Raw genomic sequence first — 20,476 nt, 5'->3', positions numbered from 1 at the left:
AGAGAGAGAGTCAATGCTCAAACAGGCTCTCAACATACCGTAGGCTAGACTCAAGATCCATCCCCAGTGACACACCTCCTCCAGCAGGGCTTGGCCTGTTAGAGACTAAGTAGGAAGCTTAACCAAAAGTACCTGAGGGGGGCTGGAGATGGCTTAGCCGTTTGTCTGCAAAGCCAAAGAACCCAGGTTTACTTCCCAGGACCCATGTAAGGCAGATAGATGCACAAGGGGTTGCTTGTGTCTGGAGTTATACTGCAGCAACCATTCTCTCTCTCCACCTCTTTGTCTCTCTCTCTCTCTCTCTCAAATAAATAATCAAAAATAAAATATTTTTTAAAATACCTAAGGTTATGGGGCCATTTACATTGCACTACCACAGTCTCTCATATAGAATATACAGGCAGATAAAAGTACAAAATCAAGTTCCTCAGGAGGACTTGGATCTGTCTCTATGTTTCATAGTTGTTTTTTTATTGCAATAGTTGAAATGCGTGCAAGAGTATCTGGTGCATGTAAGCTCTAGGTAAATATATTTTTGTTGCTATCCACATTATTTTCAGCCTGGCATGGTAATAGACTCCTCGTAATATAAGGAACTTAGAGGCTTCTGCAGCTAAGAGAAAAGCAAAGCCAGAGGAATCAAGCGACTTCTCTGAGTGAAGTAAAGCCTGCCTGCAGGCACAGCCTGGTCTCTCTCCAGTACGATGCTTTTGCACACAGTGTGAGCAAGGCAATGACATCCACGGCATAGCTCTCTGTTTTTAAAAATGAACTATGAGCTTTAAAAACACTCTTTGTCAACAAGCCTGCAGAGCAACTGCATCTAGAGTCAGCCTTCTCAGCTGTATCAGAGGCCCAGAAATTTCTCCTGAAGTAAAGCTAAGAGAGAGAAGGCCTGGAGTTTTGTTGCAATCTGCTCTAAGAAAATACACCATGGTCCTTTATTTACCAGTCTCTCCTGCCAGGATCTCCGTGCTGGGATTTAGAAGGAAGGGTTCTGGGACATAAAACAGTCAACCAAGGTCAAGAATGATAAACCAAGGCCATCACGTAACAAGTCCGCACCTATACCAGGTTTGGAAAAACCCTATAGAGCACAGCTCCCAAGCTCCCTAGCAGAGAAATATGGTCTAGATATTTAAATTCTGACACATCTTTCCTGTGGGCCATGTTTCCAAAGCCAAACTCGGATGAGCCAGGCATTCCGTCACTCTGTGCTGTGGGTGACAGCAGACTGAGAGGACTGGGGACCGAGACGGGGCTCAGGAGTTGTGAGGGTTTGAAAGATGGGTGAGAGCAGGTGCCGAGCACTCAAGTCACAATTGCTGGCCAGGTGGAGCAAGGCGGTGGAGGGGCTGCAGTACTTATGCAGATATGAACCTGCCAGCGATGTGGTCTTCCACGGATGGAATCTTAGATGTTGTATGCAGAACCTGGAAATGGGGCTGGGGCCACAGTTCAATCAGTAAATCGGCTTCCCTGCTGGCCTAAGCACCTGAGTGCAACCCCCCAGTACACGTGGGACAATGCTGGGTATTGTAACAAGCCTTAAACCCGAGGCTGGGTGAGCAGGGATGGGAGGAGCCGGCTTGCTAGCTAGTCTAGCCGAGTTGGTGAACTCCAGGCCAATGGGAGACCTTAACTCACGACAGGGAGACGGGGCCTGGGGTACTTCAGCCTGGTCAAGGGCTTGCCACACAAACCACACAAGCATGGGGATATGAGTTCACACTCCCAGCGCCCATGTACGAGCCACCTGCAGTGGCAAGCTGGAAATCCCAGTGCTGGGAGCCACAGTCAGTGGAATCCCTGGGGCTTGCTGGCTGTCCAGTCTATGGGTGTCATTGAGGTCAGTGAGATTGAGGATGATGCCTGACCTTAACTTCTGGCTTCTACATGCATGTGTGTGGATGTGGATGTAACCACCCCCCCCAAACAGACACCCAATAATAAAAAGAAAGAAAAGGAATTGATGATGTTTCTGAGAAATGACATTAAAAGTTATAAAGTTATCCTCTGGTCTCCACGCAACCTCCGATCAACAGCTCAATGTGGGTGGCACAGTTAGAAGAATTTCTAAAACAGCAATTTCGCACAGATTTGGACCTTTTATCAATCCATCTTTTCAGATTCATCTCTATCTCTTTTCAGCATGGATTCTTCAAGGCACTCACAATGATGGGCCGACCATGCAGCCAGGGTTAACCAGAGTGTGACCACAAGATCCAAATGTTGAAATAAACTAGTCCTTAGTCCTTACCACATCTGCAGCGGCTGAGGATCCACTGGAGGAACTGGAATGTTCTTCCACCTCATGCTAACCTGTTTCCTACAAATGGCACAGTGCCACTTCCTTGGAAGTCCTCCCTTGAATGTTTTGACTAGGTCAAATGCTTGCAAAAGCACAGCTGTGTGCTCTCTTTCTCCCTCTCTCTCTTTCTTTCTCCCTCCCTCCCTCTCGTTCTCCCTCTCTCTCTTTCTCTTTCTTCCCTTTCTCTTCTTTTCCTTCCTCATACTCTTTTTTTTTTCCCCCCACTCTTGCCCAGGCTGACCTGGAATTGACTATGTAGTTTCAGGCTGTCCTCAAACACACAGTGATCCTCCTACCTCTGCCCCCCAGGGCTGAGATTAAAGACATGAGGTCCCCCAAACAAGACACGCTTCTGTCAAAGCACTTGATTACCTGCCTTAAGTAAATGGAAAGACCCTATTTTTGAAGACACAATATGCTGCCAGCACAGAACACAGAGAGGCCTTCCTGGAATCCAGAATAGAGCCAATGCCCAGACAGCTGACGGTACCAACACATGATGTACCCATACAAAGTTTGTTCATAATAATAATGATGATGATAAGTTTCTCCTAACCTCTAAGCTTTACATTTGCTTTTAAAAATGTTTATTATTATTATTATTATTATTTAGATACATGGGCGTGCCAGGGCCTCCAGCCACTGCAAACCAACTCCAGATGCATGCACCACCTTGTGCATCTGTCTTACATGGGTCCTGGGGAATTGAGCCTCGAACCGTGGTCCTTAGGCTTCACAGGCAAGCGCTTAACTGCTGAGTCATCTTTTCAGCCTCCCTACAGTTGCTCTTTAACAACATGAGGTATCTACTACTGTACAGCTTGGGAACTAAGGCTCAAAGATGTGTCTTACAGGCTCACAGAACTCAGCCTCCAGTTACACGTTTGCCTGATGGCTGAGCCTGTGGTATTCATGCAATCAGAGCCCTGAGTGAGAGCCCCTCAGGAAGATTTTGGGTGCCGGTCCAATTTCCCCTTCTGCAGGGTTCTGTTGAGACCTGTTGAGACATCTGTTGGACAGACGTGTGTATGAAACAAGACCAGCGTGCAGTTTCAAGCCTCCTCCCCCGAGTGCACGTACAGGGACTGGCGGTGAATACAAAAGAGCAGGCGCGCACACTTAGCCTGCTAATATTTGAAAGATTCAGGTACAAAAAACGCAAAACGCAAAACGCAAAAAAAAAAAAAAAAACAAAAAAAAACGCACCCGGTCTTAAGTCACGAGGAACATAAACGGAGCCTTTGTTGCTGTTTCCGTTGTTGTCCCCTAGGGTCTTAAACCCATACAGGTCACCCTTCGAACACTCGTTTTCACAGCATGGAGGCAGGCCACATGTAAGATTTAGTGGAGTGTTTGCTACCAAGCCATAAAATGACAATATTTAAACATCACCGAGGTCTTTAATGCTCACTGCAATCTAGGCTTTGTCAAGCCATCTTCCACAAGAAACTTAATAAGAAACTTAATGCCATCAGAGATGACAATGTGAGCTGGGCTGAAATGAACGCACACCCCCCACCCCACAAGTAAATTCACACGACATTCCATGTGTCTCAAGCATGGAGAATCTTCACAGAGCTTGTAAAGCAGGCTGGAGATTGGGCTCCTTACCATGAGGGGAGAACGCACAGGTTTCCTTTTTCCTTTTAACGTGTGGGTCACACATGCACGTGCACGCACATTCGAGCATGGGCAGGTGCGCGTGCACGTGGAGGCCAGGGGACAACCTCAGGTGTCATCCTCAGGACCACCTGCCACTTTCTCTTGGAGCAGAGTCTCTCTTTGGCCCGGATCTTCCTGTTTCCGCCTCCACAGCCCTGGGCTTATCAGCCTGCTGACACCATGCCCAGCATTTCACGTGGGTGCTGTGAGTGAAGTTTAGATCCTCACGCCTGCAAGGTAAGCACATGACCAACGGAGCCATCGCCGGAGGCCACGCGGACGGGTGTCTGTGCTTATTCAGAGGTAGTATGAGACCGTGTCTCCTTTTCTAGAAGAGCTTCTCCAATCAAAGCACCATGCTGCATCAGAGGCTGTTCGAAAGTGCCCCTGTGTGTGCAGAGCCGCAGGGGACACGACTGGATTTCTTTGACCTGAGATCTAGGGTGGGCATGGGCACGGCTATGCCGGGGTTCGGGGGTGTCAGTCATTCACCACTGTCCTGTGCTCACTCAGGACAAGTCATGTTTCTGCACATATTTGGGGGACGGAAACACATCATGGTTAAATCCAGCTTTTCTTTTCTTCCCCACTTGCTGTGCTCTAGGGTCACACATTAAAATGGAAACACTCTAAAAATAATACCTCCCTCAGATTTAAGAAAAAATAAAGGGAATAAAGAGGTATGATTTTAAGATTATTCAGACATAATAATTTTCTATTATTGCCCCGGTTTTCCAAGACATGGAAGCTGTGAGGGCTTTCACATCTCAGCCTTCCAGGTTCTTGTCACTGTGCGGGGTCTCCACGTGAGCTGGGCGGCCCCGCCGGGGTAGAGACCCCTGTTCTTTGCTACAGCAGCTGATGGTGTTTTCTGTTTTTCATTTTGCTCCAGTCCCTGTGATTATGAAGCATCACATGGAAACAGTTCAATATTCTCTTAAGAAATATAAAAGCAACCGAAATGAACAAGTCCTTAGAAGCTCAAGTCCACATGTTTGTAGAAACAAGTGGATTGATTTTGCACGGGTGACAAAAATGATCTTCCTCTAAAATAATAAGCTTGCTTCCAACTACCCGAACACCTTTCTGAGATCCCATCACGAAGGAGGCTCGGGCCCCACCGTAAGGCAGATATCAGCCAATAGCTCCGAGGAGACTCTGATAGCCAAGGGACAACACAGACTTCAGAGCCAGAGCAATGTCTCAGAGTGTCTGGAAAGACTCGTGACACCCACACGCGTACTCCCCTCCCGGTCCTGGCTGGCAGCTTCTACACACACCTGAACATTTTTGTGAGACTAAGATGAGACTTCTCGAAGCGGTGACAAGCAGATTTAACTTGCTGCTTTGAACTGTGTTCATTTGGAAGGATCAAGAGGCCAAGGGCAACTGGTCGCTTCAGTGTGACTCTCTGCTAACGCTGTGTGTGTCCTGGACTTAGTGAGAGCCAGAAGGATTCACGATGTTCCCTGGGCCCTTGAGCTTGCCTGTTGGGAGCATCCCCATCCCTTGGCTCTTGTGAGTGGAAGCGTAGAATCTTGCTCGGCATGCGAAAACACAGCAGAGAAGACAGCCATCCTCGAAAGATGCTTGAGGGCAGTTTTAACCATTTAAGGTTTGTGTCTGACAAACTGAAGAGGAGCTGAAACGCGTGTTAGATCAGCCAGGCGTTTAAAGACAAGTGGCCCAGTGCCCCTAGTGGTCACTTCCAGGAAGGCACACAGCCGCAGAGCCGGTTAACACAAGACTAAATCTCAAAGGCAGCCCTGGTGGTGCCTAACATGCAGATATTAGATGGCCACTAGCCAAATATGGTGCAAAGTTCCCTTCATCCGCCTACTAGCAACGTTCCTATCCTCCTTAGCAGGACACCCCTGTACTTTCAGGAGTGGCAATTTGCCAAACTATATCTGTATAGATTTATCAGACACCTTCACAGACCGAGTTACATGTGGAAGTCATTGGTAAAGTATTTGAAAAAAGTTTCACTTAGAAGAGAACTCTTCTGCTTTTGTCTTTGTGATCCCTCCTTCTAACTGCCTGGAGCAAATGCTTAATGAGTAGGATTTTGGCAGCCACTAAGGGCCATGAGATCAGCCTAAGGACAACAGGAAGAAGAGGTTCCCAAGTCCTTGATGCCCTGGCTGTCTATCCATCTCTTTTAAGTGAGGGAACATGAACTCATGTCTCACTCAAGGCACTAATATCTTGGGAACCTATCCCTATCAGGAAAAAAAAGATTCTTAAATGATACGTGCTCATTTCCATCAGCACATCTATTAAACAGCACTTAGCAGTCAAGAAGAATTCAATTTTAGAGATGAAAGGGACCCGTGTTTGGTCCAACTGCTTTATTCTATAGATTGAGTAAGGAAAGCTGGTTATTCGATCATTTGAGAGACATTTATCAAGTGGATAGGATATATCAAATTCAGGGAAACTGAGATAAAAAAGAGAGTTCATCCCTATAAAGTCTTTATTGAGCAGAGGAGCTTTTAAAAGCACTTTACAGATTCAGCCAGGTGGGAACTGAAATGCAGGAACCTTACAGATTCAGCCAGCTGGGAGCTGCACAGCAGGAATGTGTGGGGCCATCTCAGGAATACTGAACTTGTTACCTCCTTCAACTTCAGCATGTCCAGAAGACATCCACAAATGTCTTTAATGGATGTGAGCTCAGAGACTAAGGTCTTCAAAGGGAGCAGACAGTTAAATAGAGGGGAGCAACTGACCATTATCATGTGATAAGCTACAGACCAGGTCAGGTCTTAAATCCTTGTGCTTTCTCTCACAGCTGCATCAGCTATTGAGTGCGTTTGGGGATGGCAGTGCTTCTGCTCTTCCCGCCCTACTGAACCTGAGGAGAGCCTTTCCTTGGCAGTGAGCCGCCACTGCATAACTCAGACTTCTGGACAACCTGGGGGGTGGGGGGTGGGGGAGAGGACAAGAAATAAGAATTTTACAACACAAAGTGCTATTGAATTTTGGTTTAAAAAGGATGCATGTTCATTGTAAAAATATAAACTATAATTCAGAAGTGCATAAGGTAGAAATAAATCACTGAAATGTCACCAGCGCAGGTCCAGCTTAAAATAGCATTATCAAACTCAATAAATGCAAGAAGGAATGAAGGAAGGAGGAGTGTTTTAGTCATTTTCTTGCTGCTTTAGGTAAACTGAAGTCCATTGCCTGATTCAACTTTAGGAGGCTCAGAACACATCTGCAAATGCTATTAAAGGGTGCGAGCCTTGGGAACCGAGGTCCACTCATTTCAAATCCCTGACCAATGACGCCCACGTGCAATTTCATCTGTGAGGGTGGCTGGGAGTAACTGACACAGTTACGCAAACTGCCACACCTGAAAGTATGAGACTCCTGTGGGGAAGTTCCAGAAAGTAAGAACTGTGGAAGGAGCTCAGGGAAGGAAGTGCTCTGGAGGAATTGACTTAGGGAAGCATCGGCACTGGTTCACCCCATGTCACACAGCACTCATGTCCTCTCTTTCTCTCACCTCTGCCACTCTGATTATTGTCCCCACACTGTCCTCCAGCATGACCACTTTCTATGGCAGATGAATCATTCCCTACGGAGCCTAGGAAGAGGAGGAATGTCCATTTCTTCAGTCTGATTAGGTCAGTGTAGGTCAAGTTCTTACCCTTGATCCAGAAATACACCAAGAATATGTCAGGCTGTGATTGGCTTAGAACAGTGATCTGTAAAAGCTTTCCTACGGAAGGCCGCAGAGACCACTGTGGCATGTATGGTCTCTTTCTCATCAAAATTCAGCTCTGCCATTGTAGTGCAAGACATTATGACAACATGTAACTGAATGTGGCTATGTTCCAATAAAACTTTATATATGCAAAATGTTTTCAACAGGCAAGTCCATGGGGACTGAAAACTGATCAGTGGGTACTTAGGGTTTGTAAGCATGGAATACATTTTAGGGGTAATATTCTAAAATTTATTACAGTGTTAGTTGTGAACCTATTTCAATATAAAGCACTCTGGCCTCTTTCTTTCTTTTTTCTTTCTTTCTTTCTTTCTTTCTTTCTTTCTTTCTTTCTTTCTTTCTTTCTTTCTTTCTTTCTTTCTTTTGTGTATTTATGCAGTGCTGGGGATAAAATATAGGACCTCACACATACTAGGCACAGGCTTATGTAGCTTTACCTCTTGCCCTAAACTGTACCCTTTAGATTGGTGCAGTGTGAAAAAAAAAATACAAAAGGGCCAAGCCCCCCTTTGTTTTAACTTGGTCAGAGGCCAAAAGAGATCATAGAAGAATTGATGAAAGAATGTCGGGCTGAAGAAGCTAAAAACTTTTATAACTTTTGATAATTTATTATTATCAGTTGTTCATTTTATAGGCACAATGAAATTTTATATGATTAGGTCCTGTTTTTATTTGAAAATAAGTTTTATCAAAATTGAATACAATGGGGAAACATATAAGAGCAAACATTTAAGAAATCTATTGTAAACAGAGAAGCAGATATTCCATCCATCAAAACAAAGACTTCACCCAGTGGAAAACATAAACTTAGCATTTGGATATGTGGAGGTTTGATTCAGGTGTCCCCCAGAAACTCAGGTGTCCTGAATGCTGGGTTCCCAGCTGAAGGAGATTTGGGAATTAACGCCTCCTGGGGGCAATGTATTGTTGGGGCTGGGCTTATGGGAATGTAATCGTTTGATTCAGGTGTTCCCCATAAACTCAGGTGTCCTGAGTGCTGGGTTCCCAGCTGATGGAGATTTGGGAATTAACACCTCCTGGAGGCAGTGTATTGTTGGGGCAGGCTTATGGGAATGTAGTGGTTTGATTCAGGTGTCCCTCATAAACTCAGGTGTCCTGAATGCTGGGTTCCCAGCTGATGGAGATTTGGGAATTAACGCCTCCTGGAGGCAGTGTATTGTTGGGGCAGACTTATGGGAATGTAGTGGTTTGATTCAGGTGTCCCTCATAAACTCAGGTGTCCTGAATACTGGGTTTCCAGCTGATGGAGATTTGGGAATTAATGCCTCTTGGAGGGAGTGTATTGTTGGGGGCATGCTTATGGGTGTTATAGCCAGTTTCCCCATGTCAATGTTTGGCACACTCTCAAGTGGCTATTGTCCAACTTATGTTGGCCAGCAGGTGATGTCCACCCTCTGCTCATGTCGTTGTTTTCCCTGCCATTATGGAGCTTCCCCCTCAAGCCTGTAAGCCAAAATAAACCTCATTTTATCCCACAAGCTGGTTGGGTGATTTCTACCAGTAATGTGAACCTGACTGCAATAGGATATAACTTAGTCATAAGTCTTAAGCATCTCATTTGATAAAAGGTAAAACATGAAGTTCTTGTTTATAAACCACTTTGTGAACATTAGTAGAATAATATCTGTGAGGTCTAGTATAAGAGAATCAGGCTCTTTGTGAACATTTTAAGAGTAGAATTATATTTAAGAAAACTTGAATTTTGACCATATAACTTTAACAATATTTAATAGTACACCCATGTTATCTATACCTCAGTCAGCAATTTAAAAACATGTTTAATTTATTAGTTCACATATATTTTATATCCCTATCTCGGGCCAGGCACCTGGTCAGGAGGCAGTGACTTTTCCTCTTTTAATGTTACCAAGGAAAAAGGAAATTGGATATGTATTTTAATGACCTCCAAGTCTGATATATGTCTTTTAAAAGTGGAAAGAGACACCAAGTTCTTTTGGAAGATGGACCCTGGGTTCAAATATGTCTTCTTCAAGCTGAAATGAAGTGAAGAGAGAAAAACACAGTTGTGTGTATGGGGGGTGGTGGTTCTCTACTCTTGTTGACTTTTAGGCCTTGGAGAACAATCAAAAAGGATACAGACAGATGGGGTTAGGCTGTTATAAGACCCTGTGAACTAGATGGAACTAGAATGATCCAGAAGGTCATTTACATCAATTTTGTAATTTATGTTACACTTGAATAAAGTTTAAACAAATAGACAAAACTAGTTAAAATATATCTTGATTTTGTGAGTGCCTCCATTTGTCTGTAGTCAAAAGTTAACAGTAGGAAACCTGTGTACACTTGAATTTTAACCTTGATATGAGATACTGCAATATAAATAAATTTAATAATTCATTATAAAGAGTTAATTCTGAATTACATAAAAAATTCAGGTGAGAGAAAATACAGAGAAGCAATCATTTATGTTAACCCATTTTATCACATGCTACTTAAACCTTTTTCAGTTTAAGTCCCACAAACATCTTATAACAACTCTCATCTTTTTTTTTGTACAGCATGTTAACTAAAAACACAATTTATAATTGTAATTTTTTTATTACAAACATACATATAAGGGTACATCCTATGTTGGTGCCATCCTTTCCCTTGTCCCTGTCCCCATTCCACAGGGTCCCTCCTCAGTGCAGTTGCAGGTATCCCATGGGGCTGTGGATTAGGCACCGTGGGAGCAGCAGTCAGCTGTTGGGGGAGGCAATGACTCCAGGCTTGACGACCCAACCTGGGACTCTTGTAAGCATTCCACACTCTCTTCCACAAAATTCTCTGAGCCATGATGGGAGTGTTTTAAATCTACTTCAGTGATAATCTGTTGGGAGCCTCTGGATCTCTGCTTTGGTAGGTGGTGAGTATCCTCAGGGCCTGTATCCTTCACCCTGGTGCTGATTGTCAGGCTCACCATGGAAGCTGCACCCTTGATCATCTCCCCATTCCTCTGTAGTTTTACCTGAGGCTTGGCTAAAGTGTGAGAGGTAGTTTATCTCCTTGGGTCTTGCTACCTTCTGAAATAAGAAAATAGATTCTCCAACAGACAGTGAGTCAGTATAGGTTAATTTAGCGAGAATTTGATGTATGTAACTCCTCTTTAAGCCAGACTAGTGAGAGATTGACACTGGAGAGCATAATCATTGTCTCCATAGGATTCTGACCTGTTTCCCAGTTCCAGATATGGGTTCCTTTCCACTGGGTGGATCTCTTAGCCAATCAGAAAGCTATTAGTTACCCACCAAGGCTGTGTGCCACTATTGTACTGGCATGTACATCTCATCAGGGTGTTTGTTTCTGAGTAGCTTGGACCTCTGTTTGCTCAGACCATTGTTGGCCACTTTCCCTGAGTAGCTCATGTAGCACTTTCCAGCGGCAGAAGGACTAACTGCCTGGGGTCCGACTCTCTTCCAGATTCCAGCTGGGTCTCTGTGTGTTCTGTGTTGGCGGAATATGATGTGTTCAGAAGTAGGGTCTTACCTTTTACCTCAGTAAGTGCTTTGACAGAAGAGCCTGTCTTGTTTTGAGGACCTCGTAGGTCTCTCTGATCAAAAGCTCATTGTGGGTAGCACCACTTTCTGGCACTGGGAGTTGTTACAGGCCAGTGCCAAGGACTTTTTTGAGGTTAGACATCATCCCACCCTCTTCATTCAGGAGATAGGAAACCTTATTCCCAAATAGGCTAAATCTCTCTCATGGTGAGAGCTCTCTGCACTCCTTCCTCTTTTCTTTATTTTTAATTTTTAATTTTTTTGTTTTACTTTATGTATTGATGAGAGAAAGGGAAAGAATGGGCATGCCAGGCCTCCAGCCACTGCAAACAAACTCCAGATACATGTGCCACTTTGTGCTTAGGGCTTATGTGTGTAATGGGGAATTAGACCTAGCTCCTTAGGCTTTTCACGAAAATGCCTCAACAGCTAATCTATCTCTCTAACCCCCTTCTTTTCTTAATCTAATAAACACACACACACACTCTCTCTCTCTCTGTCTGTCTGTCTTACACTCTGGCTTATGAATTTTAATTCTTTAAATTCATAAGACAAGGATCTAAGGACACCCACATTTGTTGTTGTGTTGATGTCTTGGTGTATTGGCAAGGAACGCCAACACTCCCATAACACAAGGAGGTTATATAAGCCATCTTTGGAGAAGAGGGAACTGCCTTGTAATGGAATGGCCCTTTGAGATGTGCAGACGTGTGGGCTGGTGGTCAGGGAAGAAGCCAATATGACTAGATCCCTAATTGAGCCCTGAAGGGAAAGGGAGGGGGCAGAGGGAATGGGTACAGGCCTCTGACATTCCCACAGTAATTTATTAAGCTTTTCTGTGCCTGAGCTGACAGGCAAAACAATTTCCTCCCAGCAACCACCTGGTAACTCCAAGTCTCCTTTCCCCAATACAGCTGGTCAGGGTCCCCACCAACGAGGCTACTGCAGGCTGGACTCAATGCTACTGTCCACATCCCAGGCAACACAGCGCAGGATCTTCCCTCTTCCCTTCCTTTCTCCTGAGGAACTTCAAACCTTTCTTTCCTTCTACAAGCTGGTTTAGGGTCCAACTCTCCCTGTCTCAGCCCCTTGCCCCTTATCCCAAACCTCACCATTGTCTTGCCTGGCATGAAAAGGAGCCTTGGGCTCAAGAAACTGTCTGTCTTAGAGTCCTCTTTTGATAACTTGGACCTGACATATATCTGCTTCAGTGTGCTCAGGCAAGTTTATGTCCCTTTAAAGTGAACAAAATTGAGTTCATTGACTTTACAAGGCTCCTGGTGCAACTCTGTAGGAGTTTTCATCACTTTCCTGAAAAGAGCTTTCTTCTTTCACTAGCTCAGCAGCCTAGACCGGAAGGCTGCTCTGTGACGGCAGAGGGAATGTCACCAGGGACAGAGAACTCCCTCGGGAAGGCTGGCTTTCAGGCTGACAGGGAACTTGGTCCTGAGCATGCTACTGACCCCAAGAGACTGCCTTCACTCTATGCACTGGGGGTCAGCCTGGCAGTCGGTCGCTGGCCAGCATTGTTGGTGGAGTGGGATGCAGGGTTGGGAGCCCAGGCGTGACCACGGTGGAGCACCTCAGGGGAGCATAGAGAAATATTTGGGGTTCCCTGTGGATCTACTGGCCTGGGAAGGACACCGTCTTTCTGTTTCCAAAATTCTGGACTCGGCCCACTGACCTGTGAACTCATCTTGAGAGTGTGCCTGCTGGGGTGAAGGGAGTTCTATCCAAGTCTTCTCTTTCCAGAAGCAGCCAGTACAGATGAGCAGTCACATGGAGAGCCACCCACGGGTTACAGTTGCCGGACCACAGGATCAAGTCTCACATTTGAAGATTTGCATGGATGCAGGAATTTTGGGGGTGTCTTAGTGTCAGAGTGTCAGGGGCGCATGGCCTCCAGGGAAGTTTGTGGAGAGGGTGAACGCAGCTGGAGGAAGGTGCGTGGAGCAGACACTGCGGTCACCAGTTGCAGTGCGGAGCAGGGCACTCCATTTCCCTCACAGCGTGCTCATGTAGCTGGCGCGTGTGCATGTGCACTCCATGCAAAGATCTCCCTGGGGTGCGGGGTGCTGAAGCCAAGTTACAGAACAAGGGGTGACTGTTCTGTGTGCGTGGCTGGCAGTCAAGCCCATCACACCATCAGCTATATCCCTGTACGTTCCATCCTCTAGCCATGGGGGACCAGGTGAGCACCTGCTCTTCTCACCCAGACAGTAGAGCCTGGTGCCCATAAACCACAGTGACAGTACAAAGAAGAGCGACCTACCGTGAAGATACCTGCAATTAAAGCCAAACTTACAAGAGTCCACCACCATGTAGGTTCTAAAGAAGTCCACCAAGAGGTGAGGGTTTCTGAATGACATCAACCATCAACCTCCATGTCCATTTCTTGTAGCACCTGTGAAATATCCTGCACATGATCAGGGATATGCACACAGCATTCCACATGTAAGAGGGCACAGGTCCCTCCTTGGACAGTGATGAGTACATCTAATGCCATCGTGTTCAGTGACACCAGCTTCCTCATCTGAGTAGAGTCATCTAACAGTGTATCAAGCATGTGCCGAGCAAGGTTCAAGGACTGTAGCACGTGTTAGGTAAGACTAGTGTACACCTGGGTGTGTATGTTGTGGGTCATTAGGGCTGAAAAAAAAATAGAGGATTGGTAATGTTCAGAGGCAAATTTTACAAGAGCCCATCATGTCAAAGATGCTAAGACTCTGGAACGGAAAGGAGGAGGAAGGGAGAAATGGTTGAGGTCAGGAGCAAGCGCAGCCAAGTCTTGCTACATCCTGGGAAGTGGACAGGGGCCTCTTCTAGGTGATGGTCCAGGTTTGTGCTGTGGGTTCTGACCATATCATTGTAGCTGAGAGTCCAGGGCAGGGAGAGAAGCTTTTGGGCAGGGAGCAAAGCTTTGATGGCTTAAACCCAATTAACAGACTGGTAGTCATAGAGATTAGGAACAGGATAACTTTTTTTTTTTTTTTTTTTAGGTAGTCATACAGGGACACAGTTCTAAGAAAACCTGCTCTACAAGATTAAAGTAGGTATTATGGAAGATACAGTCCAAAAATCCTTCTATCCTTCTTTCCTTCTTTTGTACTTACCTTCTTGTTGTTGGTGCAAACACTTGACTAGAAACAGCCGATGGGAGAAAGGGTTTATGTCAGGCTTACAGTTTCCAGGGGGACATTTTATCATTGTGGAGGAAGATGACTCACTATCCACATAATCAATAGAGAAAGAGACAAACACCAGCAAATGCAAGCTGACTCTGAATACACCTTAGGGTTGGATTTGGGATGAGTGACAAACTTCCTCCATTAGGGCTCTGTCTTCAGGTTTCCCGAGGTGGTAACTAAGTTGGGAACTCCATCAGAGCACCCAAAACCATCACACCTGCTATGCTGTGCTTCACTACCAAGTCACTTCTCCTAAATGATTTTAGGGTCTCAGCTCTTGAAGGGGGAATGGTGCAGGTAGGCAGACATCAGACTTAGAGGCCAATGAAGGAAGGACCCACCTCCTGTTTCCCTGGTAATATTAAAAAGGGATAAAACAGGGCTGGAGAGATGGCTTAGCGATTAAGGCACGTGCCTGTGAAACCTCAGACCCAGGTTCAATTCTCTAGGACACATGTAAGCCAGGTTCAAATGGTGGCACATGCTTCTGGAGTTTGTTTGCAAAGACTGGAGGCCCTGGTGCACCCATTCTCCCTCCCTCACTCTTTGTCTCTAATAAATAAATAAAAATAAATCTTTATACAAAAAGGGAGGAGACACTTCCTGATCAAGACACCATTCCCTGCCTACAGATTTGCTAAAGAGGTGGGGGAGCAGTTGTCCACTCAGTGAGCTAATGTACTTGAAGCTGCAGATATCTCTCCCTTGGTGCTCACAGACCCTCACCAATGAGCCTGCCAGCTTCTCTGAGTTCCTACTTACAAAGAATAGGGTTTATTTTTTAAAGATTTATTGTATTTTTATTTATTTATTAGATACAGAGAGAGTAGAGAGACAGAGAGAGAGAGAGAGAGAGGGAGAGATTGGGCACACCAGGGCCTCTAGCCACTGCAAATGAGCTCCAGACATGTGCCACCATGTGCATCTAGCTTACGTGGGACCTGGAGAACTGAACCTGGATCCTTAGGTTTCACAGGCATGCACCTGAGCCACTAAGCCATCTCTCCAGCCCAAAGCATGAGTTTCTGTTTCCCCACTCTTTCTCTTCTTTGGATGCTAGTGGCAATCCTTAGCATACTGGACCTGGCAGTGGGCTTTTCTACCTTTCTGCTCCCAGCTACATGCCTTTGATCCAACAACCTTTGCTCTTTCCTTTGGAAAATGCTCATACTCCTTGGACTCTTTTTCTATATTTTCTATATTTTTCTCTATCTCCTTGTCCACATTCCTTAATTCTTATTTGATATGTGACATCTCAAGAGCCTTGGCCAGTTACTTCCAGCCTGAAAAATCTCATAGCTCTCAAAATTCCTTAACCATATGCCAGGCACTGCCCTGGTATAAATTTGGCATGGGGATTTGGAAGAAGTCAGGAAACATTGTAAGTTGCTATCACAGTGTTTTGGAGAAGCAATAATCCTTTGTGCTTCTGTCCACTATGAGGTTTTGAGTGTCTAGTGATCAGGAGGAGCTAGAAAGTACTGAAGAAAACATTCAGTGGAGGAGAAGACAGGTGAGTTAGGTTCACAACTCATATCCATTGCCCATCCATTAAACAAATGCTGACCCAGTACCTACTTTGTGCCTGGCCTAGTCTTTTTGTTTGTTTTCTCATGCTAACCTAGGCTGATCTGGTGCTTACTCTGCAGTCCCAGGCTGGTCTCAAACTCACAGTGATCATCCTACTTATGCCTCTTGAGTGTTGGGATAGGCCTAGTCCTAAGAGCAATGATGCCATTCAGAAAAATAATGTCTCTGCTGTTAGGTGTTTTATTCCAGAGCTGAATATGCACACAGGGTGCCTACAGAGAATGCTGCAACCTTCTAGTCTGGCTGCAAAGTGCTCTGGGGAAAGAAACCAGCATTGATGCCTGAATCACGACTGATAAGCAAATTCTCATGAGTTCTCAGTTCATCGTCTGCGCTCCAGAGAGAATGAAGTAGCGCTATTAATTAGAAGTCGTTTGCATGCTCTTTGGGCAAGAAGCAGCCAGCTAAAGACATGGAGACGATGCTGAATTTGGTTGAGCTCCAATGCACCTTCTCTAAAGTGCCTGGAAAGCAGCTACTTTTTCCACTTTCATGTGTGTCTCTGTGAAATGGCCAGAGACCATTCAAGATGGAGCAGCTCTTGGGGATCCCTGAAGCTAGTCTTCCAAATTTTATATGAAAGGATATGTCCAGGATGAGGAGAGAAGTTTTCCTCTTGCTCACCTCACAGAATGCTTCATCTCAGCTATTTAAATGACTTTCAATGAGCAAAAAGGGCTGCAGGGTATTCTCAATCTGCACAGCCAGTTGGCTCAAGTTCTCACTCCCCCAGACATTTTGATAGTGCGTAGTAGCCCCGAACACACACAGAACTTGGCTGACAAACCTGTCCTCTGAAGTTCCACATGGGTCAGCCTGAAAACCCTAAAGTGAGAGCTTAATGTCTCTCCTCACCACCAGTAACATGAACTGAAGGGCTTCTCCCTGTAGGTTTCTAAATTGGTTGTCTGCTTTTCTAAGTTATTTACCCATATAACCTTGAGCATAGACAAGATGCATGTCCCTAATAAAAGGTAAGTTTCACTTACAGTCTTGCACTTCTCCAGTTGGAGTTCACCCTGTATGGTTGCTCAGTTACAGACTGTCTGAGATCAGATTTTTGTGTTGCCATCCCACAAATTATTCCCTCCTTTTATAAATCTGCACCTCTAATATTTTGCATGGGGTTTTGTTTGTTTTTTTGGCTGACAGTCATAAGGGGAAGCTCCATGATGGCAGAGGAAAACATGTCATGAGCAGAGGCTAGATATCACCTCCTTGAGAACATCAGGCAGAAAACAATAGCAGGAGAGTGAGGGAGATGACTCACCTTGGCAAGCTAGGGGCTGATATACCCCAAGGTCCACCCCCTGCAACACCCCTCCTCCAGCAGTTTATGGGGTTTATGGGGGCCACTTGAGTCAAACCACCACACAACCCTTCCAAATTAACTCTCTGCTACCAAAACCAGAGAAGGACACAAAAAAAGTGAAAATGGTAGCTCTATATTCCTGATAAATATACATGAAATCTTTCAAACAAAAATGTTAACAAATCAGATGAAAAAGATCAGTTACTAGTTTCATCAAGGTGGCTTCATCTCAAGGATACAATAATGCTTCAACATATATGTGAAAATCAAGAAAAGTGACATATCTCATCAACAGAATGAAGAATAAGCATTCTATCTAGGATCATCATAATAGATGCAGAAAGTCATTTAATAAAATTCAACATCCCTGTGTGATAAGAGCCTGGAAGAAGTTATAGAAGGATCCTACATCAACATAATAAAATCCTTGCATGACAAACCCAAAGCCAACATTATACAAAAAGAGAAAAACTGAAAGCATTTCCTCTAAAATCAAGAACAGAGCAAGGAGGTCCCTTTCTTTGCACTGTTCAATACAGTATCAGAAGAGTTAGCCAGGGCAATTAGGCAAGGGACATAAATAAAAAAGGCAAATAGAACATGAAAAATTCCCATTTGCAGATGATTGTTCTATATAGAGAGAAAAACTAACAATGCCACCAAAAGATGAACAGAGCTCATAATCAAATTCAGTAAAGTAGCAGAATGCAAAATCAATATACAAAAATCAGTAGCGTTTCTATATGTCAATAATAAATTTGCTAAGAAAAATTCATAAAAGCAATCCCATTTACAACAGCTGCAAAAAACAATTACATAACTTGGAATGAACCAAGAGAGTAAAATACCTCTGCAATGAAAATTACAAAACATTAATGAAGGAAATTGAAGCAGTCACAAAAAATTACAAAACTGCCCTTGCCCAGGAATTCAAAAAAGTGATGTTAAAACAGTATGCTAAGTGAACTGTATTTTCAATGAAACCCCCATCAAAATAACCAATGATATCCTTGACAGGACTAGGAAAATAAATTCTAAAACTTATATGAAAGCACAAAAGGTGCACGTAACCAAAGCAATATGAACACAAGGAACGTATAGGCATTGCAAGATGTGACTTCAAGACACCCGCAGAGCCCAGTGACCCAGACAGCATGGCATTGCCATACAAACAGACACAAAGCCCAGAAGCCAAGAGATAAAGGATTAAGGTACAAAAAAACATATGTTAGTCATATTTGAGCTATTGTAACAAAATACCTGACAGAAATAACCTAAAGGAGTAAATATTTCATTTGGTTCACCATCTCAGAAGGTTCAGTCTATAGTTCACATAGCCCCCATAGACCTGGGCAGAACATTATATGATGCAGAGACAGGCAAGAGGGTAAGGGGCTACATAACCCCCAAGGATCCACCACCAGTGACCGTCTTCTCACAGCTGGGTCCCACATCTTAAAGTTCCTACCAGCCTCCAAAATCAGAAACTGGGCACTAAGTGTTAAGACCTGTACCTGTGGAGACAGGCACTATTCAAACTATAACAGCAGGCGTTCAGTCTTTCAGTAAAGTGGAATCTCCACATGAGAAAGATTGAAAATTCACTCAAAAATGGATTAAGGATCTAAATGTAAGACCAAAGATTCTGTCACTAAGTCTGTAAGCAAACAGGGGAAGTGCTTCAATACATTGATGTAGGCAATCATTTTCTGGCTGGCACCCCAAGTGCACGGGAAACAAGCGAAAAAAAAATGACAAATCGGATTCCATCAACCTAAAAAGTTTCTGCACAGCGAAGAAACAGCAGAATGCTGAGAATGAGATAAAATATTATCCAACTATTTACTGACAGTACGCTATGTATATTACGATTATATAGTACAAATATATGTTACAAACTCAAACAATAACAAAAAAGTAATTCAATTTCAAAGTGAGTGAACTCTCTATATAGACATTTCCAAAAAGAAATACAGCTGGGTATGATGGCACAAGCCTTTTATGCCAGCACTTGAGAGGCAGAGGTAGATAGACTGCCATGAGTTCATGGCCACTCTGAGACATAACGAATTCTAGGTCAGCCTGTCTAGAGTAAGGCCCTACCTCTAAAACACAAATGAGGCTCTTGTTCTCTCTCTCTGCAACTGTGGCAGCAAAGTTCTTGGGTCTTCATGCTGGTAAGATCTCTCTCCCGCCCTGGAAGCCATGCCCAGGTGGTAAAAGACACTTTTTACCCTTTATTAGTGTCTTCCCTTTTAATCTTCTTGGAAGCACACATTTTAAAATCCCATTTCATGTTCTTATTTTCTTCTAAGATCCATGCTTGTTTACATGGGATCCTGGGTTCCACAGGTTTATCTCCCTTCTCCCCACTTTACATTCCCTTCCTTAGCAGACAGTTTTCTTCCTTACCCACATCGTTGTGATATCTGAATAAACTGTGGTATTTTAAAACCATTTTCTTAGCTAGACATCTGGGCTCATGCCTTTAATCCCAGCACTCAGGAGGCAGAGGTAGGAGGACCATCATGAGATTGAGGCTAACCTGAGACTGTACAGTGAATTCCAGGTCAGCTTGGGCTAGATAGAGACCCTGTCTCAAAAAAATATCATTTTCTTGAATTGAATTGCCAATTATTTCATTATGAAGTCAGGCCATGAAGTTCAAGGAAGCACCTAAAACCACGGTTTTATCTGGGATGAGGATTCCTGGGAGGGTGGAGTGCAAATCACAACCACTTAGCTCATGCGTCTTCAAGGCCTTCATCTCTTAATGTGCCTTTGTCCAGGTTCTAATTTCCCGCTTTTTTCTAGACCCAAGAAATCTGACACATTAAATCGATGTGTCACAGATGACTATAGGCACGTACACACATACACACACACAAACACATACCCACATGCACACACGTGCAAATATGATGTTGCCATGGATTTTTGAGATAGCTTTACTAACATGTTACAGATTGCATTTTAATGATATCAATACGTTGTAATGAATCTAATTCACCTATTAGATTTAAACTGACCATAGAATTATGTAATGTAGAGTCTAGCAGAGAACTCCAGGCTCTAAATCCAAAATAGTTTGTAACTACAGAGGAAATGTAGTCACTATATAACACATACTTTGAAACATGAATATGCAAATGTGTCGCACTG

This window comes from Jaculus jaculus, chromosome 6 (genome assembly GCF_020740685.1).
Source record: "Jaculus jaculus isolate mJacJac1 chromosome 6, mJacJac1.mat.Y.cur, whole genome shotgun sequence".
In the NCBI taxonomy this organism is placed as follows: Eukaryota; Metazoa; Chordata; class Mammalia; order Rodentia; family Dipodidae; genus Jaculus; species Jaculus jaculus.
Note: the sequence above shows the minus strand (reverse complement) of the source record.